We start from the raw sequence: 8757 nt of genomic DNA on the forward strand, positions 1-8757 counted from the left end.
GACTTGAGCTCTTGTAAACTGATAATAAAGCAGCAATGTAAGGTTTTTTCTGTGTATCAAGCTAGTAAAGAAAGACAGCAATTAGAATTAATTAGGCTTTTAAAATTAGAATTAATAGGATTTTTGAAGACTGGTTATGTTAGTTTATAACAAAGAAGGTTGGTTGCTTTGTTTTGTTCTGTTTGGTTTGGGTTTTTGTGTTGTATAAATACTTTTCATTTTGTTTCCTCAGGAGGTAATTATAGCTGTGTTTTCTGGCTATTTAACAGGGTAATATTTCTCCTGGTCATAATTAACATGGATAATTTTTTATGGCAATACAATCACGTTACAGCAAGTGTAACAAAAATCCATAGTGATGAAAATGGTATTTGAGATGGTTTATCTGTAAGCTACAGATAAAACACACTTTTTATACATGTTTGTTATCCTCTCACAAACTCATTAGCATGACATATATGTGCTCCTATTTTTCTAAAGGAAGCTGTTTGATAGATAAAAACCATTTCAAACAGCAGAGAGAGAAACTTGATCTGCTGTTCAACTACACTTTTTTTAATGAGGAGAAAATGAGTCACAACTAAAGCAGAGGGAGAAAGAGATAAATAAAAGCTGCTCACAATAGCTGATAATAATTACAAAAAGTACAGTGCTGATCTGGGAATCTAGCTGTTGAGAATAATACATTTAATAGCACCATTCCTTGCTAAATTCCTCAGAATGAGTATCAAAATATTTAATTGAAAATGCAGGCATTCCTTCTTGCAAAAAGCATCTTGAAAGACCTTCTCACTGTGGCCTGTGCATCAAGCTGTGAAGGGAACAGCAATGTTCATGTACTCAGTCCCTTGAGGCTCTGTCCAGCTCTCTTTAAACTGAATGGCAAAGTTCTTGCTGGCATCACTGAAGTGGAGGGGGCCTCAGGTATGTTCATTTTCCCTGTAAGCATGGATAATGCTTTCTTTTTTCCTGTAAAAAATCTGAGCGGTCTCACCTGCATCCAAAAATGTCAGTGGTGGCCTTTCTAAGTACCAGTATTTTTTCTTCCTATCCTCTTCTTCTGCCTCACCTGCAAGAGGTTTATATCTAATCAGGATCCATGTGTCTTTCTCTGTTTCTGGCATAGATTTACACTGGTTTCAATTGAATGTAGGATTGCCACCATAAAGTGTAAGCACGTATAAAATTAAGTTTCCTCCATATAAATTTATTACTTTTACCTTAATTTTATGGTGTTTGTATGTTAGTGTTTAGTAGTGAAAACTGATAATTTACTTTCAAAGGGCAATGTCAAAAAGAAAAAATTTAAGATACACTTGCTCTTTCTTGTTTTGGCACATAAGGTAACCATAACAATGGTTTTGGTCAAAAATTGTTAGGACAGCTGTACATAAATGATAAATTACATGGACTGAATTTTAATGGAAATGGCTTTTTGTTCTCAGCTTTGCATCTATTTAATGCGAAGGGAAGCAATGCAAGCTTGTTCTTCAGTCATTTGCAGGAAAAAGCTAGAATTTTGTTATTGGTGTTTTTGTAAACAAATCCAAACAACTTCAATAAATAATGGCGAGAGAAGGAGGAACAGGCAGAGTGCTAACTTCTGATCATACCCATCTGTGTTCTGTGACAGTGTTCCTTATTTAATTAACAGTAGTGCACAAAGATCATAACATTGTTTCTGACACTGTAAAATTAATAATTTTCCTGTTCTGAAGAGCTGGCAGTTTAAAAATGCTCCCTCTTGAGTTATTTAGTCAGTAAGAATAATTTGTGAGAAACTGACCTAAATAATATTACCAAAGAGATAGCTTTGCCAAGTAAAGCTGGTTTAAATATTTAAAAGAATGGAGATGCATTGTCAAAGGGACACAGATATTTGCTCATTCTCCAGAAAGGTCTTTATGCATGGCTTGGTGCACAAATACCTATAGGGTAAGGACTTCAACAGTGCTGGATGAAATCTAGGAAATTACAGTGTAACAAATAGGTTACTGGAAAAAACCCTGTAAGCTAGCAAAGGTCTCATTTGAGATGTAAAATAGGCAGTTTTATATTTTAGGGAGAAGGAAGATAATAAAACACTTTTAATGAAAAGAAATATTGATAAATAATACTGTTCTATTTATGTAGCAAAAAAGATCTCAAAATACAACCTGTGGTCTTGAAAAAAAATCAAATTTAACAAAGGATTGTCAGAGCAATGTAGAAGAAAAGCAGAAAATCCAACTATTACTGAGACTATGATGAATTAGAATAATTTTTCTGCCATCTTCCCAGGCCATGTGAACTTGAGTTTTCAAAATAAGTCTAAATCCAAACTGAAGTGTCATCTCTCTCTCATACCAGGTTAAACCATTTAGGAGAGGTATTTAAAGCAGTAGAAGGAAAACTGTAGACTTGGCTGCAAAGGTTTCAAGCAGCCCAGTTGTAGATTTCTGATAGTGAAAAACTTAGGTTGCTACCATGCCTGCTAAAGGTTAAAATCCTTTCCAAGCAGTGAAGGAGAGCAGATGTTCAGCAGGTAGAATGTAGAAGCAAGATAGAAATTAGTCTTCCACATAAACATTACTGGATAAATATATAAATCTGTAGGACTTCAGATATAGAAAATTAGAATGATGCATCCAGGGAAATGGACAAATGATGTCTTGTTTACCTCATTGAAGCAAACATGGTTAAGGAAGCAAACAACTTCATGAATAAATTTAGAAATTACTGATGTGCTGAAATGTTTTAAGTAGAGCACTTGTGAAATTTAAATAATTTGAAACTTGTGTGAAGACTTGTATGTGAAACAAGTAGAGAAAAAGATTCTTTGAATAGGAATACTTCTGTCCTGTCTCAGCAGGAATAAAATATTGCTACTTCTTAACTATACAATGGCATGTGAGTCATTATGTAACCTGCTTTTTTCAGGTGACAAAAGCAGTAATTTTACCTTGACAATGGTTCCTTCAAACATAAACAGGCAAAAGAGTTGTCACAGATATTGCATGCTACTGGTAATAATTGTATCCCTCCCAAACTTCAAACAAAACCTGCTTTTGAAGCAGACTAGGGGTCTGAGATTAGGTCCTCAGAAAGTGATATTTAGAAGACTTTTTTTGCTTAAAGCCTCTTAAGCAACTGGCAACTGGTGCAGTTGCAAACTTGTGTTTATATGTTGTATTGTTTATATTGGTGCCCTGGATTTTATAAACAGCTATGATTAAAAGATATTCTTCTGGCATTGTGCTATCCCCCATTGCCAAAGATACATTTTTTCCAATGCTCTTAGATTTGTGTTATCCCCATTTAAAAGGAAGGAGTAAATAACTTCTATAAGCCTTCAGAAATCTCTGTTAATGTCTCATGGCACTTACTGGGCCTGTCTCCATGTTTCTCTCCATCTTTCCCAGTCCTGTCTATCCTTGGGAACCTTCTTAAGCAATTGAATTTTTAAGTTTTGTTGGGAATGAATGGAATAATCACATGTGGCTTCATGGTTTTGGTTTTGCTTCATTCCTCCTGCATCATGGCAAAAGACAAGCTCTGTTAATCACACTGCTGTCTTCCAAAACCATCTCAGCCTAGTGTTTTTCTTCTGTGAGCTTTCAGCTGAAGAGGATTTACACAGCTGTCCTTGTCACCTTTTAAAAGAAAATCTTTACTTGAGACTCTGGCACAAACCCTAAGCATATAAATGAGTGCTGGTATTACTTTTGGATCATTGTCTTCTGAAGGATGAATACACCTGGGAAGTAAACTCAATAGAATGCAGAAGCACATAATAACAGTTTACAAAAACCAAAACAAATGCCTCAATCCAGCTGATAGACAGGTTTCATCTTTCTGTTCTCTGTAGGAGTCTTTTCAAACATTGTGATTGTAGTTGTTAAAAACACTTTCTTCATTGAGTCTTTTGGTTTCATTTGAATTAAAGGCAGTCTGCAGTTAAATGGAACCTGCTGTTGTTTTCATCTTGTAAGCAAAGGAGATGTTTATCAGCACTTGTGTTATTTCACTGTACACTTTTCACACTGCAGAAATTTCAAAGCATTTACTGCTGTAAAACTGGGCCTGTTTTTGAAGAAGAACTCTAGCATTAGTTGATTTTGCTCGTAGAAGTGTAAATGGGGTGCAAAGTAAATTTCATGTGATTTTTCTCTTTTTTTTTTTGGTGAAACTAGCTTGCAACAAGCTTAGATGATAAATGAGTGTTCTAATTTCTCTCTGCCTTGCAAGAAAAATTTAACAATATACAATATTGTTTTTGTATCAATATCCAATATAACAATAGTTGTACAGTTTTAATATGTGAAGCAAAGTAATACAGTGCATTTTAGCAAATGCTTTAGATTTCTAGAATAATTTTTCATTGTGTCTTCAGGTATTCAGTTTCCCCTTATCTTAAACAGAAGCTTCCATGTGCATGGTGTTGTTCACAGTAAATGTACCAAATCTCTTCACTAGCTTTGCATCTGAGGAAAAAACCATGTAGCATGTAAAATGCTTTGAACATTGGAAGAGTACAGTATAAGAAGCAGACAACTTTCAGATATGTTTTAGTCAGTGCTCTCTTTGTGCATAGCAGAATTTTAGTCCCCTGCGGAAAGATTTACTAAGCATCAAACCAAATTATTGCATTTTCTGTTAGAAGTCACATTTCTGAGTTTAACAGAGAGCTGACTTTGAATTGGAAAAATAGTTATCTAATTAAAAGCTGAAAATGACAATGTCAGGAATGTTAGTTATTCTGAGCAAAACAGTCAGAAAGCTGAGGGAGAGGAAATAAAGACAGCTGAAACAATGAAGAATTATGTAAATTAAGAAATTGAATGCTGTTTGGGATGGCAGGCAATTTTAGAGAAACAATTCAGGACAAGAACTCTTAATCATGTTTTTTCAAGCTAAATATGAGTCATAGTTATGGAGAAAGGTAAGACTTTGAAGACATTTGGAGTTGAGTTAGTGCAGTGACATTGCAGCTATCCCATCCCTTATAAGATTTTTTATTTCTGACACTTCTTTTTAAAAATGTGTTTAACTCCTTTTTTGGAGATATGCACTTATTGAAGGACTATATGATGCAGTATGCATGGTGTAAGCCAAAAAAGCCAGGCATTGTAGAACTCAGGCTCCTTGTTGCTGGCTCTGAACCCACACAGACTACACATGAAGACTCTAAAATCATCCTTTGTGCTCAGAAGTGTTTGGATGTTGAGTAGGGAAGCCGAAGAATGTGTGGCAGCAGCTCTCAAGGGCTCACTCAGCAGGTATCACAAGTCATCTGCTGCAAATAATGAAGTGTGTGCTCACCCACAGCTAAACAGAAATTGAGACTGATTAAACAGATTCTACCATGTGAGGTAAAAATACTTTGCTTGAACCTCAGTGAGGAACAGCTGATATTTCATCATTCCTTAAACTAGAACAAGACCCATGTATAATATCTTTTTCTATGAACCAAGGCTTTAGGAGAAGTTTAAAATGTCCCAAGGATCAATTTAACTTTTTACTAAACATGCACATGAGTAATGTTCTCATATAAGATTATGGTAGATTAAATTTCAAACTGATTCTTGGATGCATTTGTCATTCAGCTGATGTAATGGCTGCTTGATTTCCTTTTTTAGCTGCTTGCTACTTCAAAGCACTTTATTGCTCTGTTCTAAAAATTCCATTAATTTATCTGTTGCTGCCTTTTATAGTCTCAAAAGAATGTCAGCCTTGCTGTGAGAAATGAAAGTACTGCAGGGAGGTGATGAAGCAGTAACTGCTCTCCTCAAGACTCAGCTGCATGTTCAGTCCTTTCTCAGGATTGTTTTTGGAGGTGCTCAAGGCAGAGCAGCCTGTGGAAACAAATGTGCCTCAGTTTCAAGTCTACACAGAGGCCAGAGCAGATTGCTGCTGGTTGTAGCTCTCATCCAAATGAGGTTTAGCAGACGAATGTGCTGGTGGAAGACTGGGAACTGCAGCTTGTGATTTATTAATATGTTTTCTCCTCTTTTTTTCATGAAGTAGAAAAAAAATAGCCTTTGCATCTTGAATTTACTATTCAAGCCTAATTTATTGAATATACTGACTCTAATACCAGAAATCAATCATCTTAATGTAGATACTACCTGAAACTCTGGGCATTGTTCTTGTAGTGCCTTCTTTTTATGCATTGCTTTCTTCTGGATAACAAGGCCAACAAAATACTTACTCTCTATTACATCAACTGTTTAAGATAACCTTGATAAAAGTTAGCTTTCAGCAAGTTTACCATGTGATCATTGTGACTTTCATCATTGACTCTGACAGCTGAAATAGTTTTCACTGGCCCTTCCCTGGTTTTTGAAAGCTGAACAAAACTAATTATCAAACTAGAAGTTTGTTCCCTTATTGTTGGTATTTCAACAGCAGTTGGAAAGTTCATTAAGCAATGCTCATTATTTTTGTACTGCAGGGGCTGCTGTGTAGTTAATTCTGTCGTTAAAGAATTTAAATTAAATTTTGTGCATACTCAGCATAACCTTGTGTTACACACTAATGTTTAGTTTGAATTTATTGACTAATTTTTTTAAACATTTCAATGCAGCCTCTATTATATGTGTTAGTAGCCTCTAGGTAGATAGCTCCCAGAATCATAGAATGCTTTGGGTTAGAAGGGACATTAAAGTTCTAGTCCCAGCTCCCTGGTGTGGGCAGGGATGTCTCCCACTAGACCATGTAACACAGATCCCAGTCCAGCCTGGCCTTGAGTATCAGGGATGGGGAGTCCCCAGTGTCTCTGGGCAACCTCTTCCAGTGCCTCATTGCCCTGATAGTAAAACATTCATTCCTAATATCTAATCTAAACCTACCCTCATTCAGCTTCATTGAAAACAAACAAAAAAAAAAATATCTTGAAGTAATTTAAAAGCTGAATTAAAGGTTGCCTTGTAAAAGTGTAAAAGCAATCAGTCAGCTTCCATCTATTTCTTTTTGCTAGGCCATTGTAGTCTCTTTAGATGAGATGTCCCAGCCATTTCAAGTAAGCCTTGTATTTACAGAGATGAAATGGGGTAAGCTATTGTGAATCTGTAGCAAAAGCTGTTCTGCTTCATAATTAATAATGAAAATATTCTTCCCCTTTCCAAATACTAAAAGGGCCTCCTCTGTGCGGAAGCTAATAGTAATGTATTTTGTTTCTATTCACATGTTGTGTTTTGTCCACTTGGGCATCAGGAGGGATGTGTGTGTGCTTTTCTCTTCTGCTGTAAGTGTGGAAAATGCTATCAGGTTTTCCTGATCTTGTATCTTAAGTTTCAGCACAGTAATTGGGCAATAGAATGTGAGCTGGTAGTGATTGAGGATGTAATCAAGCAGGGGAAAATATTTTTGCTTTCTTGGCAAGGTGAAATACAAGGTGAATTTTGAAAAGGAAGAGAGACTAAGTGTGTGGACAGACTGTTCCAAAGCTATACTTTCTGTGATTCCATAACAAAAATCAGCATTGTGCGTATTTGTAGGGCTCTGGTTTGTACAAATTTGAAAGCCAAATTTATTCCTATGCAAGACCTGTACTGTTAAGCCCATGTCTTAACCAGGCAAAATACAGTTTAGGGAATAAAATCTACTTCACCTTGTGCATTTAAACCTCTATTAATTAGCTAGTTATGGCTGGGAAGGTAAGATTGGGAAAGGGAAAGAGGAGCCAACTTTCTTAAAAGAGGGATTTAGTTTCTTTCTTTCCCTCTTACTTTCTGAAGAATTTCCCAGGGGCATTTGACTTTGCTTAAATGGATCATTATGGAAGGACCAGCAATCTTAGGTACAAACAGTGGGAACAAAAATTTCCTCTCCATTACTCAAGTTGCTGCACTTTAGGAAGAGAATGAGGTAGTTATAGCATGCTAGGCTGTGGGAATTGAGGGTAAGTGTGGGGTGATACTTTGTTTCCTGGCACTGTATTTCTGTAGGTTACCACCTCCTTTATGCCTGTCACCTTAAAGCCTCTTTCCTAGCATCTCTTCCAGACACTGAGGTCATTGCATGGTATCTTAGACTGATAATGAGTCTGAATGTAGATGCATTAAATTTTTGCACCCAAAATGTAAGATTCCTTTTTTTTTTTTTTTTTTTTGCTTTGTACAACAGTCAGTTTGTCTGTTTTGACCAAGATATGATCTAGATCACCAGTCATTCATTTATACTTTTGTACTTTGCTTCAGGGTAGCATCCTGCCTCATTTTCCCTTTCAGAGGAATGGTGTGACTGCTGGAGTCTTCAGACACCAACATACAGTTCAGAGCAGTTGCTCACATGACCTCTGTACAAAAGGGAATCCAACAGCTCTTCATTGCTGCACTCATGCCTCATAGTCTGATTTAGTAGAAGTGTGGCTTCTGCAAGGGGATTAGGCTGTGCAGTTGCAAAGGAGTGGAAGCCAAAGTTTTGACTTATGGTATTAGGAATCTACTAAAATGAGTGAGTAGACTTGATGAGGATGGTAATGCACTGAATGGTTTTATTGCTGAAGTGAATTTAATCCTTTTAGCCTTTTTGCAGAAATTACAAAGCTTGACAGGGTTATTAGTGAAGTATTAAGGAAATCCACCAAGCTGTGAAAATGTCTGCAAAGTATAGCACACAAAACAGAGTTCATTTTTGAAGTTTTCAGGAGGGTAGTGCTGTGAAAGAGAAGCTAAATAGGCAATGGCAAACAAAATTAAAAACAGTAGCTTAGAGACAGACTACCTCTCACTTCACTACATCTAGCAGATTTTTGACCATCACTTCCCATATGAG

The sequence above is a fragment of the Ammospiza nelsoni genome, chromosome 6, assembly GCF_027579445.1.
Source record: "Ammospiza nelsoni isolate bAmmNel1 chromosome 6, bAmmNel1.pri, whole genome shotgun sequence".
Taxonomy (NCBI): Eukaryota; Metazoa; Chordata; class Aves; order Passeriformes; family Passerellidae; genus Ammospiza; species Ammospiza nelsoni.